This window comes from Hylobates moloch, unplaced genomic scaffold (genome assembly GCF_009828535.3).
Source record: "Hylobates moloch isolate HMO894 unplaced genomic scaffold, HMol_V3 SCAFFOLD_4, whole genome shotgun sequence".
NCBI classification, from domain to species: Eukaryota; Metazoa; Chordata; class Mammalia; order Primates; family Hylobatidae; genus Hylobates; species Hylobates moloch.
In genome coordinates this window covers 142380753-142398028 of record NW_026652279.1, presented here as the reverse complement: position 1 = coordinate 142398028, position 17276 = coordinate 142380753, and the positions used below count along the sequence as shown (strand labels likewise).

Sequence of the window (17276 nt, the reverse complement as noted above, 5' to 3'; positions counted from 1 at the left end):
GTAAACGTGTTTGTTGCTGATTGCAGGATTCAAGGAGAAAGGCTGTAGGATGATGCAGGACTCGGACTAGTGATCAGGCATCACTAGTGAAGCATAGCATGTCACAGAGCTTAAGAATGACTGCATCCTTCTGTGATCCACAGAGGCAAGTAGAGAGGATTGGCGAGGCTGCTCATGGCCTCTGCGTGGATAGCTGAGATCCTTTTCTAATGACCTTCTTGGGAGAAAGCTAGGATGACCACCACCAGGAGTAAAATGCAATACTCCTGTAGCACACTGCTCCTCAACCACACCATTTCAGAAAGAATCTTGAGAGACAACTGCTAGATGAGAGGATCTCACTATAGTCTCTCTCAAAAGGGTAAAGCAAGAGTAGACTCTTACTCATAAAAAGGCAAATACTTCACTCTGGGTGAAAGAAAACAGAAAATTGGAGCCCAGTAGACAACAATCAGGAGAAGGCAGCTTGCCAAATCCTTGAGACAATAGCAAACCCAGGACATACTCCAAACCCAGAGACCAGGTTCTTAAGAATTATAGATGAAACTTTATTGCAATGCAAAAAATGAATTTCGAAATGTCAGAGTGCAGATTGATTTTCAGAAATACATTGAAGGCAACCTCAAAGCCTGTCTTTAGTGTAAAATTGCTTCATTCACTCCTGTGTACATATAAAATATGTAGTTTAGAAATAATTTGGTGGTCACATTTCTAACATAAATTGAGTGGCACCTCTCCCAAACCAATTATAATATTTTGAATGTCTATCATTAGAAGACAAAATTTTTTATAAAAATATTTTCTTAATATCACTACCAAAGTATGTTTGCAGTGGCAAATCCATACAGGTCTGCAGCAACTTAATTCCTGCCTCCTCAAAGGAAAGAATTTGTTCAAGGGGCATAAGGCAGAGTGAGAGACCAAGGCAAACTTTAGTGAGCAAGAGTGGGTTGTCAGGCTGTCCGCAAGCTCAGTGGCCTCCAGCACTTGGGAGGGGCTGCATGTGTACTGTGTTTACTGAAGTTTTGCGCATGCTCATTTGAGGTGATTTTCCCTTGCCAGTGAGTGTTCCTAGTGGAAGGGCATATACCAGTCAAACTCGCCATTTTGCCTCGTAACGCACATGCTTTAGCCCACTCGCCCAACTCCTGATATATCGTGAAATGTAAGTATTCTCACGAAGCAGCACCTATTAAAAGTTAATGTAGAGATGTTTTTGACATTTTATCCTGACAGAAGACCAAAGAATATTTCTTAAGATTATCTAAGAATAGGAGTAAGTAAAGTCTGAAAGCTTTGTCTGTGCTGTGGGGAGGAAGGCTGGCAGAAATTATTTCATCAGAATATACGTAAACACCGAAAACAAACTGCCAGAGAATTCTGAAGGCTGGCTTTTAAGGTCCTATTCATAGAGAATGTGGAGGCTGGAAAATGGTCTTAACTAACCAAGATTTGATTTATAGCTATGACAAATAGACTTACATGACCCAGCCAGATACGAAGATAATAGAAAACTCAAGGGTAAAAGTAAATGCACATTTTAAGGGAGAAAAAAGATCTTGGTGTTTAAAGGGTATGACTGAAAAGACTTCAGGTTATCCAGAGTTTTCATAAACACTGAAAACAAACTGCCAGAGAATTCTGAAGGCTAGATTTGTTGGTTTGGATTCATAACGGAAACCCCAGCTTCTTCAAAGGTGCCTGTGCGGTAGATGGTTTTTTTTTTCTCTCAACAACCGTGTCTTTTTTTTTTTTTTTTCTTGAGACAAAGTCTCGCTCTGTCGCCCAGGCTGGAGTGCAGTGGCGCGATCTCGGCTCACTGCAAGCTCCGCCTCCCGGGTTCACGCCGCCATTCTCCTGCCTCAGCCTCCTGAGTAGCTGGGACTACAGGCGCCCGCCACTACGCCCAGCTAACTTTTTTTTTTTTTTTTTTGTATTTTTAGTAGATACGGGGTTTCACCGTGTTAGCCAGGATGGTCTCCATCTCCTGACCTCGAGATCCACCCGCCTAGGCCTTCCAAAGTGCTGGGATTATAGGAGTCAGCCACCACGCACGGCCACCAATTTTATCTTTTAATCTAAACTGAGTGACGTCCAGCTGCCATGGGTATTGATAGGTAAGTCAATAAAAGCGCAAATATGACATGTACAGAAAGAAAGCTTAGTCATCCCCAAGTTTTTCATATTTCAGAGAACATTGGCAATATTTTGTTTGTTCTTGAATTGGTTTTCTTATGCTGTTTTGAAATTTTACAAAGAATGAGTCACATTGATTACTCCTCTTAGAATATATTGAGTTCACTGAACATAAATTAGAAACTCATAACTCATATAACATCTTGAAGCATTGATGGTCCTGAAGGTCAGTAGGGGAGAAGAAAAGATGAATGGCTGGGCAATGAGTGTAGGAAGCAAATAATTTAGTGTTTATGCCATACCCTTAAGTTAGCCTAAGGACAAGGTGCAGGGTCTTCAAGATGTCTTCCTCCCCAGATGAAAGGGTAGAATATATGTGATAAAAAAGATATGCTCCCAGGTTAAGCAATATGAACATTACTGAAAATCGTTTCCTGACAACAAACGTATTATAGATGACGATTTTATAGTAAAATCTCATTATATTTTCTATTATGATTTTATGCTAGTTCTAAACAAATTTATAGTATTTAAACCAAAGAAAAAAATGCCTATGCCAAAATAATTGCATTCAGATACCAAAAAATCCCCAGTGTTGTCAATATTTGTTAAAATTCTATTCAGTTAATATTGATAAATAAATGTAAAACGACATTTACTTTGGCCTTAGTAAAGATATTCAAACATCTTTTAAGAGACTACTCATGTCTCTGTGAATGCAGACAGATAAAGGGCTACCAAAGACGAAAACCACCTAATTCACCACAGCTCATTTGCACAGAAAATAACAGAACTTGGAGATTCTGGGCACAGAGCAAATACCAATTAACAAAATCATGTAAGAGACAGAGACCAAACATTTTAGGGCAGAGATAATTTGGCTATGGTATTATTTCCTAGATTTGAGTGTATGCTCTTATAACATAATGAGTATAATAATACTTTTAAAAAATATTTGTTCTCCTGATTCTAAATGCATCAACATTCATTTAAATAGTTGGAAGCTGTCTAATGGTTCAGAAAAAATATTTATTTAGCCAGTTTTATGTTCAAATCGTCATTCATAATCAGGCTATAGCCCCAAATTTTCCACAGAATAAATAACAATTTAACTATAGGAAAATCAGAAAAACCTAAATGTGACTTCATTTTATTATATGGAAAAAAAGCTTATAATAATTCTTTTACATGAAGAGTTGCATTGAGATAAATTGAAGTATTAGAAGATCCATGCTAAGAAACTCCATTGGGCAACCCTTTGGTAAATCACTCAGCAAAGTTTGGCAACATCTCTTATGTGAAATTTGCGATGGCATTTGTTAAAAATGTTTATAATTATTTATAGTCTCCAGGAGCTGTGTTTCAATGGTTAATTAGCAAAGGATAAACAATTTTTAAACCTAAAAATAACAATGCAGATAAGGCCATTATTTTGCCATTGAGTCTGTATGGGAACATATCATAGAATACCAGATATACAAATATGTCAGAGGTAGGTTTTTGCTCTTCCTTTAAAGATGGCGTAGTCAAATTGAACCATGACTTCACAATCCACACATTTCACTTCACAACTTTTGTAAATGTCAAATATTTTGAGCACTTATATTCTTTTCACTTATGTTTTCCTAACTCCAGATAGCAAGAATTTGTTCTCACAAGATAGCAAGAATTTGTAGTTGAGAAAGTGCTGTGTCTGGAGGTTAAATAATATCATATTATATTTTAAAATATGCACCTTTCTTGCTTTAATTTTATTTTATTATTTGTGGTGTTGCATTATATTCACAAGAGCTGACCAATAGTTATGTGTAGGCACCTCTATGACTACCTTCAATGATCCTTGCCTCGTAATCCTTTCTCCTTGAGTATGGGCTGGATTTATTAACTCACTTCTAATGAATGGAATGTGCCAGAAGTTTGGGATGCTCCTAATGAGATTAGGTTACACAGAGACTATACTTCTTAGTGCCTTTTTTATTTCTCACACACACTTTCTTCAGGGGAAGCCAACTGCCATATTCTGAGCTGTCCTATAGACAGGCCCTTGTGCCAAGGACTGTAAGAGGCCTTTATCCAATAGCCAGAGAGAAAAAAAGGCCCTGTCTAACAGTTCACAAGAACTCAATATTAAAAAATCATATAAGTAAGTCCTGGAGATGGATCCTGTCCTAGCCAAGTGTTCAGGAGAGACTGTAGCCCTGGCTGCAGGCTTAACCACAACCCTGTATGAGAACTTGAGACACAGATATTCAGTCAGCTAAGGTTCCTGATGCACAGAAACTATGATATTATAAATGTCTTTTACTTTAAGCTGCAAAATGTTAGGGTAATATGTCATGCAGAAAGAGATAAATGATACAAATTACTTGCATAATGCTAGTTTTCGTCTTTCCCAACGATGACACATAAACTTGCATACCTCCTGAGACCTGACACCACCTTCATAGCCTGAGTTCTCAAAAACTTTAAAATATATTTAACATATATGAACACAGATTTAAAAAAAAAAAAAACAGAAGAAATATCAAACTAATAGTTTATAATTTTAATAAGAATCAAAATTCCTGATAGAAATGGATCTGTCAGTATTTTGGCAATACAGTGTTTCCATATAAATAATGAAAGCTTAAAATCATATTGATTTCCAATTTTCAATCTCAAAAAAAGACACTTTACTTTTTGATTCCTTCAATTTCAAAATTTAAATAATAAATACTTAGAGCAAATCCTGGAGACTAATAATGCATTCTGTCTCAAAAGGAGAAAAACAAAACAAAACAAAAATACCTATTTCAAAACAATGAATTAAAATAAAATGTATCAACTAAAATAGTTTTTTGTATTATCTTGAATGAAACCTCGTAAATGCTGGTAAGTTAAAAGCATTCTCTGTGTCCACATTAGCCATCTGGTTTTATATGCTTTAAGAAGTAATTATACTGGTACTGAAAAATAAGAGACTAGAAAGTTAAATAACCAATAAAGAGAAGTGATTGGAAAAGGAAAAATAATTAAAAAAAAAACTACATGATTACTTTTGACTGGCTTTTAAGGTCCTATTCATAGGGAATGTGGAGGCTGGAAAATGGTCTTAACTAATCAAGGTTTGATTTATAGCTATGACAAATAGACTTACATGACCCAGCCAGATACGAAGATAACAGAAAACTCAAGGGTAAAAGTAAATGCACATTTCAAGGCAGAAAGAAGATCTTGATGTTTAAAGGGTATGACTGAAAAGACTTCATGTTATCCGGAGCCTAGGAGCAAACAAATACTTAGCTAATGCTGCTAAAGAGGATAGCCCACAGGGAGGAAAAAAAAAAAAAAAAAAGGCAGGAGAATGACTATTTACTCAGATATCTGTGATGTATGACCAATTCAATTCATTGCTTATTTTGAGTCTGATGGCCATGAATCCTAGTCCACAAGCTAGGGGATAAAAGAAATTTTAAATTATAATTTTTTATTTAATCTAATAAAACTTCACTTTGAACTGCAGTTTTGTATGCTTGCTGGAAAACTTAATATTACTCATTATTCGATCTCCTTTGCCCCCCCGAGGCCTGTGTAATAATTCAGAAGGTACTGCTTCGGTGAGGCAATTAAAGCACAAAATTTTTGATGGATTACATTATCCCTGAAGCTTAATGTCCAGTATTCCTGGATGCATTATGTAACCATTCCCTCTCTGAGACCTTACTGCCCTCTGAGGATGCAAATACCCAGCAGGGCATGAGTCAATTATAGCAGCAAAACCATCTGATCTCAATAATCTTTCGAGAAAAAACATTTAAGGCAGAAAACCATCCTGTCAGCTGCTATTCTAAAAGGTGTACCTAATGTTAAATGACGAGTTACTGGGTGCAGCACACCAACATAGCACATGTATACATATGTAACTAACCTGCACGTTGTGCACATGTACCCTAAAACTTAAAGTATAATAAAAAAAGGTGTTCCAAAAAAAAGCCTCATTTTTTTTGTGACTAATATCCCAGAAAATGAGAATTTAAGAAGAAAAATGTACAAAGGTAGTTTGTACAAAAGCTTTAAACCTTGAAACATTAACACTTGTGAGGTATGAGAGAATCAGAGTCCTGGCTGCTTATTATAAGAAGGTGTAGAGAGAGGGAAAAAAAAACTACCACAGAGAAGAAAACATAAATTACCATCAAAGTAAACATTTATACTACATTTTTAAAAGACTGTAATAGGTGTGATGAGTACTAGAAAGATGAAATAGACACAATCTTTGGCATGAATAAACTTAAAATATAGATAGAAAGGTAGAGTATTAACACAATTTATAAAATTTAAAAAATACACCTTGAAAAACCTTATAAAATAGTAATACAAGCAATTAGAACAGGAATCTTTTAGAGCCTTAGAGAATAGATGGAATTTTTACAAATAAGATAGCTAGGGTTGTAGTTACATTAAGTAACTTAGAAAGAGGAAACGGAGGCAGAGAGTAAGGGTATCCAAAGTGTGTCTAAAAATGTATGTAAGATAGATATTTACTCAATAAGAGAACTGGTCCACTTATTTACATTTGTCTTGGCATGGGTGTCCTAGGAAATATAATATGAGAAAAATATCATATGTTAATATTTGATGAAGAGGTGCAAACCCAAGAATGCAGTATTGGTTTAAAAAGGTAATGAGACTGAGAAAGGAGAAAAATTTTGGAGGTGCATATTGAATTAGCTACCATTTTTTATCTTGTATAATTTACTACTCGGCTTCTCAGAAATCTTATCTGGGAAACTATATTAATTTCTGGAAATTCCTCCACATGAAGAAAGAAGAAATAATTTATCACTTGCTTCCAGTATTACATTGATCAAAGGCTTTTCCCTATAAGGTATTAACCTGCACTTCTGGTTGCACACACATGAGCACAATGCAAATTTGATGGCATCTTAGGACTCTGTGCCGAAGACAAAACCTAGCATTGCAGCTGAATGGTATAGAGCACGGGCAAGAGACAAAATGTGATGGTTGTGCACACGGGAGCCCATTCTCTATGGTAGCAAGGATGACACAATATGCTGTGTCCCAGTGCAAGAGAACTTGAAGTGGTATCTAAGAGTAAGTGATGTAGTCTACACTGACAAGACCAAATTATTCTTACCCTCTTCCAATATCCAGTTCTACAACATGGGCCTCTGCTTTTGTGAAAACCCAGTCTACACCACTTTTCTGAAACCCTAAATGCAAATACATTTAATCTCAGAGTCTCTTTCCATAAGTTATAGTTCCCACTGCTGTAGCCAATTTTATTAGTTTGTTCTCATACTGCTAATAATACAGTCATACACTAGACTGGGTAATTTATAAACGAACAAGGTTTAATTGACTCACAGTTCAGCATGGCCGGGGAGGCCTTAGGAAACTTACAATTATGGCAGAAGGGGAAGCAAACACGTCCTTCTTCACATGGCAGCAGGAGGGAGAAAAATGAGAGCTGAGCAAGGGGGAAAACCTCTTATAAAACCATCAGCTTTCGTGAGAACTTACTATCATGAGAGTAGCATGGGATAAACCGCCTACATGATTCAATTACCTCCCACTGGGTCCCTCCCACCACATGTGTGATTATGGGAACTATAATTCAGGGTGAGATTTAGGTGGTGACACAGCCAAACCATATTATTCTGCCTCTGACCCCTCCCAAATTTCATGTTCTTATATTTTAAAACACAAGTATGCCTTTCCAACAGTCCCCCAAAGTTTCAACTCATTCCAGCATTAACCCAAATGTCCAAGTCCAAGGTCTCATCTGAGACAAGGCAAGTCCCTTCAGGCTATGAGCCTGCAAAAGTAAAAGCAAGTTAGTTATATACTTCCTAGATAAAATGAGGGTACAGGCATTGGGCAAATACACCCACTCCAAATGTGAGAAATTGCCCAAAACAAAGGGGCTAGAGTACCCATGCAAGTCTGAAATCCAGTAGGGCAGATATTAAACCTTGAAGTTCCAAAATGATTTCGTTTGACATCATGTCTCACATCCATGTTCCTTAATAGCTATTCCATCATTTTTCTCCTCAACCATCTGTTCTAGAACTCCTTTACCCTCATTCAGCACTTCAGTTGGTCCAGGTTGCTTGCCTGGTAGGGGCAAACCAGGCCTTTTTCCCTTAATTGTTTTGGTTAGTTTAAATTCGGTGCAATTGCCCATTCACAGTCACTACCAGTATTGAAAAAAGAAGATTTGGGGCTAGACATGGTGGCTCATGCCTGTAATCCCAGCACTTTGGGAGGCCGAGATGGGTGGATCATGAGGTCAAGAGATCGAGACCATCCTGGCCAACATGGTGAAACCCCATCTCTACTAAAAATGCAAAAATTAGCCAAGGGTGGTGGCATGTGCCTGTAGTCCCAGCTACTCGGGAGGCTGAAGCAGGAGAATTGCTTGAACCTGGGAGGTGGAGGTTGCAGTGAGCAGAGATCCCACCACTGCACTCCAGCCTGGGCAACAGAGTGAGACACCATCTCAAAAACAACAACAACAAAAAGATTTGCCACAGTGAATGTCACAGGTTTTAGGCATACTCCTCCCTAACTCATTTGTATCAGCATCCCCAGCCTCTGATGGTAATCAGTGTCTGTTGTCACTGATAGTATACTAACTCCTTTCCATGCCTGTTGATCCACAAGAATAACAAGCCAAAGTGGCTGAATGACAGTCACAGATTCCTGTTCATTGTAACACTTCTTGTTTTACTTGACAATGTGAACCCTCCAGCCCCAAACTCAAGAAGAAAAATCTCTAAGAAGACCTAATATTGGATCTCTAAGGGGACCTAATATTGGTGGGGCATGCCTGTAATCCCAGTTACTTAGGAGGCTGAGGCAGAAGAATGGCTTGAACCCAGGAGGCAGAGGTTGCAGTGAGCCAAGATTGTGCCACTGCACTCCAGCCTGGTGACAGCTCTCTTTCTCTCTCTCTCCATATATATATATATATAGAACAAGAAGCATACAATTAGCAAGTAGGCTACTGAGAGTGAGTGACAGGGGCTGACCCTTTGTTTCCAGACATGGATATTCCAGATATTAGAGACAAAGTAACCTATATTAGCATCTGACCAAAGCATATATGCCTCCTAGGGGATAATGGCTCAATCCCACATGAATTGATCCCAAAGCTGGAAACTTAGTTAGGCCTTTCATAGGCCATCCCACCATTATATCTGTGTAGCACTGTCTGTGTGACAGGGTATATGGTATTAGCAAGATGCTCTTTGTGTCAAGATGATCAAGGTTGACAGTGACCTGGACGAACATTGATATAGCTTAGGCAAGAAAGTGATAAAGCATAGCTGTTCTTCTCTCATAAAAGCAAATTGATTTTGATCCTATTTACTAATGGGGTTTGAAAAAAATGCATTCTCTAGATGAAAAGCTGCATAACAGTCTCCAGAGACTGTATGAATCTGTTCCAATAAAGATGCCACATTGGCAAAACAAATGGAATTGATTCTGCCACTTGGTCAAATTTAAGATAATGCAGAATAATCTACTATACTCCATCTTTTCCCCTCAGGAATCACAAACATAAGATAAAAGCAGATACAGTAGGACAATAAACCCTATCTCCTTTATGTATTTGAGGGTGTTGATCATCTCTAATATTTTACCAAGGATATATAGCATGACTTCTGATATACGGTCATAGCTGACAGAGCAACAGGAGAAATTCTCAAGAACTGCCACTTGTTCTTTGCTACCAAAAAAGTTCTTACACTACAAATTAGGGAAACTTGTAAGTGTACTGCCAGCTGTTTGGTGTAACCATCCTAATTTTGTTGTCAAGTACGAGGAATAACCTAAGGGTTTATCTATGACCCTTATGCTATTCTATGACTGTGAGATCAACTTGAATCAAGATTTCATTGATCACTGGTTCTTTATGAAATTACTCTAACTGAAGGATCATGATAACATGTTAGATTATAAGTGTCAGATCACACCCTGTATCCAACAATCCTCATAACTTCTATGTTGGCAAATTACTGAAGGTATTTTTAGGAAAAGGATTTGAGGAATGCTCATTTTATATTCTTTCAGTGACATTGCAGAATCTATGCTCAAGTGACACAACATTCCCTTTAACTGGTGAGCTCAAGGTCTAAAACTAGCTAAGATTAGAATATCAATAGAAAACCATGGTTTTTCATGTTTGCACTTGATTCTGTTTGCATTCTATTAATTTTTTTAATTATACAAAGAATCAATAGGATAATCAAATAAAAGGAATACCATTACCATTTCAATAAAAAAGAAATCACAATAGAATTTGAAGATTCACACTATACCAGATAAAAGTGATTTATGTAAAACATTATCTTACCAAAGGAATCATCAAACATCTGATGAAAATTCTCATGAGTTTTATGTGGAATATATCTTGGATAACTTTGAAATTTAAGGGAAGAAAATAATTAACTGGGGATAATATTTCAATTTTTTTCTAATAGTTGAAGCATTTTGCCCTTGGGCAAAATGGATGATAAAGGAATTGAACAACTACATAATATATTGATATCCAAGAGAAAAATTTTATTGCTTCTTTAGCAAAAATATCTCACCTCATAAGAAAACCAAATCAAACCAAACCATACATGTAATTTATTAAAATCATCAATTAAATCAAATTTGTATTTGAACAAGAGAGAGGCCAATGCTCTATTACAAGTGAAACAGATAATTGGGAAGGTAAGTAAGCAAGCATGTATAAGAAAATGTTTCTCAGAAGTGATATCATGGGGATGTTGACACAGAAGAGCAATCGTGTTTCGTTTGTTTGCCTACGATGATTTGTATAATACTGCTCCTAATTAAAATAACAAAGTATTCTGGAAATTCTGACATAGAGACGCGATTATGATTTAATAGATATCATTGCAATGTTATGAATTGAGAGTAATGATTAAAAGAAAGACATTTTTCAAAATAATGTATATAGTTGAGAAGCGGTAATTTGGCAACGGTGCATGACAGTGAAAGAATGCCTACATGATAACGCATGAACTTTGGTAGGAAAGAAGTGGCTGAAGGTATTCTGGTCAGAAATAAAGGTGGGGTAAACATAAATAATGTTGGTATGTGCCACACATTTTCTTGCTGAAAGAAATTGTACTTTCCAATCTAATGAAAAATAACATATAAAATAAAGTATTTTCTTAAAATACGTCATTTATTTTAGAAATAATTTGTTGAATATTTATAAAGTCCTGCTATGTACCAGGAGTTTCTCCTATAGTGTTGATTAGAGTGCAGTGTTTGCTCTTTGGTTTCTTATTGTAATGGAGGGAAGAAGACCTGTAAACATGTAAGTACTAAAGTATTATGCTAAGATATTACAGAAATACAGAAGACAGACTTTGTAGAAGTGCTGGATTCAGTCATGTATGTCATCTATTCAGAGATACCTTAGCAAATTAGGGTTAAAATATCCACCGAGAAAACTGAAGTTAGGAAAACAATAGTATAGAATAAACGGTTGGAGCAAGTGGGCTTTCTTATGAAGAAACAGAAAAATGATAGTTTCACTGACAAAGTTCGTATGGAGAAACTTTTAGTAAAAGAGTTATTAATCCAAGTTCTTTAGAGAATGTAAAACAGTAGTTAGATATCATTCATTTAGAAACAAATGCCAGACATTTTGAAAAATCTAAAATACCAATTACAATAAATTGCGTACTTATTGTATAACTCATTATCATAGAGTGAGTTTTAAGTAGGCTTCCAAAAAGATAAAAAACTTCATGTTAAGTATTCAAGATTACTTTTAGTAATTATCTCTGATTAGTTTGTAAACTTAAGACTATAGTTTTTTTAAGGTTTATTTCTAAAATATTTTCTCAGAAACTGTATTGGTTAACATTAACTCAGTCTATGAGAACTATTCATTCCTCTTAGTTTTTAAAAAATATTATTTGAATACATTCCTTCGTGCAAAAGTTTTATGCAAGTATAAACATAAAACATGACTTTAACATATTAAATTTCAAAAGAAAATTCAACAGAATTTTAACTTTATATATACTTATTTTTAAAAAATAGAATATAGAGATAAACAATACATACCTCATGTATGCATAAAGTGAATATATTTATAAATAATACATATGTACATTGTATGAATCTATTGTTACGGTAAAATAAGTGTATAAATCATAGTTTTATCATCTGTTTTTATACTTAGTAATTTATTGTAAAATATTTCTATTTTTGTGAATATAAAACCAGGTTATTGTCGATGCTAAGACCATGAATCACAAAGGTAGATGACTTTGAAATTTAACACAGGAAAACAATTATTTGAATAGAGTATTTCAATTTTTTTCTAATAGCTCATGCATTTTGCCTTCGGACAAAGATAGACAACACAGAAATTAAACAAATAGATAATCAATTAAGGAGAATTTCATTGTTGCATCCTGGCTCACCTATTCACAAGTTATTACCATAGTATACATTACTTAACCTTTATTCACCTATGGTTACATGATTCTATATTTTAAATATAACTTAATTTATCCATTTTTAATATATAAAGATAGGTAGCCTGGTTTCCATGTTTGCTATTATAAACTATTAATTTTTCAATAAGCAACTTTGCACATATGTTTATGTGCACATTGGTGAGGATAATTCTCTTAAATGTTTTCAAGGGGAAGATTTATAGCTAAAATTATGTATGCGATACAGATAAATAGGTGTTCATCAGCAATAGTAGGAATCCTGACTATACTAATTTTAGATATGGTTTGCTATTTTCAGATAGAAGGAGGTTCCATACCTCAGCATGCTGGAACTTAAATCTCTGATTATTAACTTTTCATGATGAAAACATGCAAGCTCTTCCAACTTATGCTTTTATGCTTGTGTTTAAGAGAAGAATAAACAGAAAAGCCAGGGTTAAATGAAACAGGTGAAGCAACGATATTCCTAGGAACGTTCTAAAATAATTTTTCTTACTTCTCACTGGCTAAGTAAAACCAGGTCTTTTGGCAGTAGTTACATGCAAAACAGTGTAGGATGGGAGGAGCAACGCAGTCGTGAGAGAGAAGAGACAGTCTATGTTCAACTCACAGTGTCTGCCAATGCTTATTTATTACTTCCTAAGTAAATATTAATAGAAGCTACTTATATATCTTTGAACCATTGTACTATTCCAAATCAATATCTTCTTTAAAGAAAAAAAAAACTGAATTTGGGGACTATTCTATAGCTCAGCCTAGCTAAGTTGATATATTCCAGCTGTGATAGTTTTTTAATATGGCATCTTGCCTAGGCTGAACTATAGTCCCCAGAATGTTCTTTCAAGTATGATTCCTGTTAGGATGGGCTATAAGAGAAATTCTTTTTTTTTTTTGAGATGGAGTCTCACTCTGTGGCCCAGGCTGGAGTGCAGTGGAACCATCTTGGCTCACTGCAAGTTCCGCCTCCCGGGTTCACGCCATTCTTCTGCCTCAGCCTCCCGAGTAGCTGGGACTACAGGTGCCAGCCACCACGCCCGGCTAATTTTTTGTCTTTTTAGTAGACATGGGGTTTCACTGTGTTAGCCAAGTTGGTCTCGATCTCCTGACCTCGTTGATCCGCCTGCCTCGGCCTCTAAAAGTGCTGGGATTACCGCGTGGCCTATAAGAGACATTCTTTAAGGAGAGATGAAGGACAAGAAAGAGTAGTGGCCATTTTGTAGCACACACACTCCTTCTCCCAATTATTCATCAAACACAAATCTAGGTGCTGTTGTGAAGCAATTTTACAGATGTTTGTATAGTCCCTAATTAGTGATTTCAAGTTAGTCAAAAGGAGGATTATGCTGGAGGCAGGGGGAAGAGGGAACTGACCTAAGCAGTTGGAAGTTCAATTCAAAAGGTCTTAGGCCTTGCCTGGGGGAAAGACTCTGAATAGCCCCTGGCATTGTAATTGCCTCACCCCCTGGGCCCCAGCCCTGAATCTTCTCTTCTGACTGTTGCCCATGGTCAACTTTCAGAACATGTGGGGGTCTAGCCTGCTCACCTTCCCTCCTGACTGCCTAAGCTGAAGACTGGAATTGCTTAGTCAACCCCACAGTTATATAAGGCAATTATTTGCTGTATGTTACATATATCCCTAATGTTGCTGTGATTCTGCTTCTCAGATGGGATCCTGATTGAAGCACTACACCAAATAATTTTTAAGCCATCAGAGAGTGCATATAACATGGTACAGAAGAAGGAGGTGAAGGAGGAGCAGGGGAAAGTGGGGTGAGGAAGAGGAGAATGAAAGGTAGAGCATTGTGCCATTTTAATTCAGCCAGAGTGGCAATTATTTTTATTTATTTTTTCAAAATAACAAATATAGAGCCAACTTTTAAAAATAAGTAGGGGGAAATAATTCTGTAGCTAACAAATTACTGGCAAAAGGTCAGTAATTTGACTGCTGTATAAAAAGGAAGCAAACTGCCAAATCTTCAAATATGATTATTTAAGACTGGATTTGTATACATTATAAACAGAAAATGATTCGGATTTGCTTTCCCTAAGGAAAAGTAAGCAGAAATTTTTCTGAGAATGTACTGCGAATTATAATATAATAAAATGACTACAAAGAAAATTAAGTATAGACACATAGAAAATAAGAAATTGGAGAATTCTAGATTAGATAAGTACACAGATCAAGATGAGGATCCTCAACAAATTGTTTGCATAGAAAGAATTAAAACATGCACGAGTCCCACTGAGTATCATATGCAAACAATAAAATAATTACCTATATCATAAATTATATGTAATTTCCATTCCATAGGATATTATCAGTCATGGTGGAGTAATCTCCTTTTTAATAATAAATTTCTCAATCAAAATCCCCAAAAAGGAATTATTCTAAGCCAATATATGAACAAGGAAAAGCTTATCTGATTCTTGTACTCGGAGGAAGCAAGCTGGGAAAATATTAACTTTTTATGAACATTTCTTGAAGGAATGATTTATTTCTGGGAGTGAAACACATTAAATTTATGTGTACAGAGCATAATATGAGAAATTGTGGAACAGCACTATATAAATATGGAAGTTATATTTATATTGTTTTAGGGTGTATGTGAATGGTACCAGGAAATAGTAGAATATGATGATCTTTTAAAATCTAGATATTTAAAGTAGATAGACTAGATCTAAATTTCAGCTGTCATTTGCTAGGGATGTAACCTTGGACAAATTGATTCAACTCTAATTATTCATGGCCTTTCTGAAAAACATAAGGATAAAAATATTACTTCAAAATTTATAGGGCTTTTTTACAGTGCCAAGATCATAGTAATAAACCTAATGTTAAGTCCATGTGATTATTTTTTTGCTAGCTTCTATTCAACTTCCCTTTATATGTATACATTTTCTTTTAGTCACATTGCCATCTACAGTTACGAGTATTAGTGTGTGTGTGTGTGTGTGTGTGTGTGTGTGTGTGTGTGTGTGTACTACATTGAAAAAAAATGCAGTGCCATACAGTACATAACATATTCCAAAAGGAAACACTGTGAAGTCTGGGAGTAGTTCATAGTGCTACAAAGACCAATAATTCTTGGGAAGTCTGGGAAAAACCTAGAGACACATGACCAGATAATCATGTCAGCTAACACCATTTCAGAAAATCATGGCAGCAAGGTACCACAGCTGTGAAGAGAGAGACTGCAAAATTAACCCCCAAATCAGCTTGGCTTCAATGTCATTTTTTCTGGTAGAAATTCCCCAGCCCATTATTATTATTACTTTTTTTGTAGATATCCTCACCACCATCTTTATCTTTCCTTTCTTTTTATTCACCCTGCAAGACCCGAAGCTTTTTGAATTCTAACACTCATAGCCTCTTCTTCTGAAATTTGCTGGAGAAAAAGACATAAATGTCTATTGGTTTCATTTATAAATTTATGGTATAAATTGACATCAGTTATTTCACAACAACTATCATATATTTTTCAGTTATATTTGCTTTCCAACTCCCTCAAATACTATCTGCTTACTATTTTATCCTCCATTCTAAAAATTTTCCTATCTATATTCCTCCTCTTTTTTCACTCATGTCTGATAACATCATTGCCTAATTCACTTTGAAAATGGAAGCCAGCAGATGAAGCACCTTCTTACTACTGCCAAATACAAAAGCCTATGCATCCTTTATGCATTTTCCCCTACTCTCCCTTATAATGGAAAAAGGTTCCACAACTCCTATCTTACATCAAAGGTTTAGTCCTCTACTTGTTCTCTAAATCTTAGTGTGCCCCAAACCATTGTGTATAAGAATCAATTTGAGAACTCTTTAAAACTATAGGTTCCTGGGTTATATCACAGAAATTCTACATGTCCCTCCAATCCCAACTTTTGCCATTCCAAGTTGCTGTATGTGCATACATGTACAAATTACACCCAAGCATACACATACGTGTACCTAATCATACATACATACACATACCCAAATATACCTATTTCCTTCCACATACAAACAAACAGCACACACACATAAACACTTATCTACATAATGTGTACATATCCAGTACGTACTGTTTAGGCTAAATTTTGCCCCCCTAAAATGGATACATTGATGTCCCAAACTCTAACACCTCAGAATTTGACTGTATTTGAATATATGAGGTATATTAAAGGTATATTACCTTAAAGAGATAACTAATGTAAAGTGGAGCCATATAGGTAGGCCCTAATGTGATATGGTTGGTGTTATTATAAGAGGAGAGTTGGATGCAGACACACACACAAGGAAGACCATGTGAAAACATAGGAAGAAAACAGCCATCTACAAGCCAAGGAGGATGTCCTTAGAATTAAAATCAACCCTGATAGCATTTTGACTTAGACATCTATCCTCCAGAGCTTTGAGAAAATAAATATTTGTTCAGATACAGTTCCTGGTATTTGTTATTGCAACCCTAGCAAACTAATGTGGATACATACACCAAATGTCTTCCCCTAGGCATTCACACACACACACACAAACACACATACACCCCTGTAAACAATCCCAGTGATATGGTTTGGATCTCTGTCCACACCCAAATCTCACCTCGAATTGTAATAATCCCCACGTCAGGGGTGGGACCCAGTGGAGAGAATTGAATCATGGGG

General features: G+C 36.0%; 1 long non-coding RNA gene across 3 annotated transcripts in view; it reads left to right on the top strand.

Moving 5' to 3' along the window:
• The first annotated feature begins 1072 nt into the window (after window positions 1-1072).
• LOC131383410 (uncharacterized) overlaps window positions 1073-17276 on the top strand; it is a 110786-nt gene continuing 94582 nt past the window's right edge. For all 3 annotated transcript variants that reach the window (XR_009213410.1, XR_009213411.1, XR_009213412.1), the window contains exons 1-2: window positions 1073-1165; window positions 1944-2117. This is a non-coding gene — a long non-coding RNA (uncharacterized LOC131383410). The remainder of the gene's footprint in view (window positions 1166-1943; window positions 2118-17276) is intronic.